Genomic DNA, 1807 nt, shown 5'->3' on the forward strand with positions numbered 1-1807 from the left:
CGAGGCAGATGTTGCTGCCACCACCTGAGAAGCAACAAGGGCCATTTGGGCTGCCTTGGCCGCCCGGTTGCAGATTGCGGTCGCGCTCATGCACCTTGTTAGCACACGCATGGTGGCTGCGGCCGTGCTCTCGCCGGAGTGGGCCACCGAAGTTGCCCTCATGACACGGGTCCACGTGCCCATCTTTCACCGACGACGATTGAACAGTGAAATGATATTTTGGGAGCGAGCTAGTGTGCTGGAGATGCCGGCTGTGGACTGTAGCCGACGCACCTTCCCGCGTAAGCCATAGGCGTACTATACACCGACGGTGCTCCAGGATATTTTGTGCTGCATCTCACACGGTTGGTGATAATAAACTGTGTGGGATTTAATTGATTTTTCATCTTGATTTGAATTACATAATGGGGTCACAGTGGCAATGGACGGTGTTTGAATTGCTAGAACTTTTATCTGCAGTGAACCTGCAACTATATGTGTGTCGTAATAGAACTGGAATTATTCAGGATTTTTTGAACATTTTATACATTAAATTGGTTTTCTAGCCATTTCAGGCGCACAATTCAAAATTAAACTACATGCACATGCTCCGGTGCACCAACAAGGGCCATAAAATCATATATGTGTCCACGGGTTTATGCTTATGTCCCATGCAAGAAATGGGGATGAAATTCGAACACCACGGCACCGTGGCTCTCCGGCAGACGTCGACGTACTTCTTTTGTAATTCTAGTAAATCCAAAATTTGTCCAAAATTCAAGAAACTTGGCATGCTATCATGGAGCGGCATCAACATGCCGTGGTAAATTTTCGTCCCATTTGGGGCAGGTTTGGGTATAAGCTTCTCATAAACCAGAGCTTCTATCAACAAGTGTGATGGTTTCGGTAGGGAATGTTTCACCTTTCTGGACGAAACGATATCCGTTGCCTCTTCTCGATTTCAATTTTTTTCCTAGTGTCAACATAGAACAACAGGAGTGTTGTGTTAATTTTTGAGATTTTTCGGGGTTTGCTTTGACATTTTTATACATTAACTGAGTTTTCTATGCGTTCATGTGCATAATTCAAATTTGAACTACAGGCACATGCTCTAATGCATATAAATTAGTTGAAAATTCAAATCTTTGTCCTTGGTTGCATGCTTAGGTCCCATGCAAGAAATGGGAATGAATGTCAAACACCCTGCCACCGTCACTCGGTCGCAAATATTGAGATACCTGGTTTTAAATTCTAGTAAATCCATAGCTCGTCTGAAATTCATGAAACTGGGCATGCTATCATGGAGCGGCATCAACATGCCGTGGTAAATTTTTTGTCCCATTTGGAGCAGGTTTGGGGATATGCTTCTCGCAAACCAGAGCTTCTCACAACAAGCCTGATGGTTTCGGTTGGGAACGTTCCACTTTTCTGGACGAAACGATATCCATTGCCTCTTCTCGATTTCAATTTTTTCCTAGTCTCAACATAGAACAACAGGAGTGTTGCGTCAATTTTTGGGATTTTTCGGGGTTCGTTTGGACATTTTTATGCATTAATTGAGTTTTCAATGCATTTATGTGCATAATTCAAATTTGAACTACATGCACATGCTCTAATGCATAAAATTGGTTGAAAATTCAAATCTGCGTCCTTGGTTGCATGTTTAGGTCCCATGCAAGAAATGAGAATGAATGTCAAACACCCTGCCACCGTCACTCGGCCGCAAACATTGAGATACCTTGTTTTTAAATTCTAGTAAATCCAAAACTCGTCTGAAATTCATGAAACTTGGCATGCTATCATGGAGCGGCATCAATATGCCGTGGTA

Source organism: Triticum aestivum, chromosome 1D, assembly GCF_018294505.1.
Source record: "Triticum aestivum cultivar Chinese Spring chromosome 1D, IWGSC CS RefSeq v2.1, whole genome shotgun sequence".
Classification (NCBI taxonomy): domain Eukaryota; kingdom Viridiplantae; phylum Streptophyta; class Magnoliopsida; order Poales; family Poaceae; genus Triticum; species Triticum aestivum.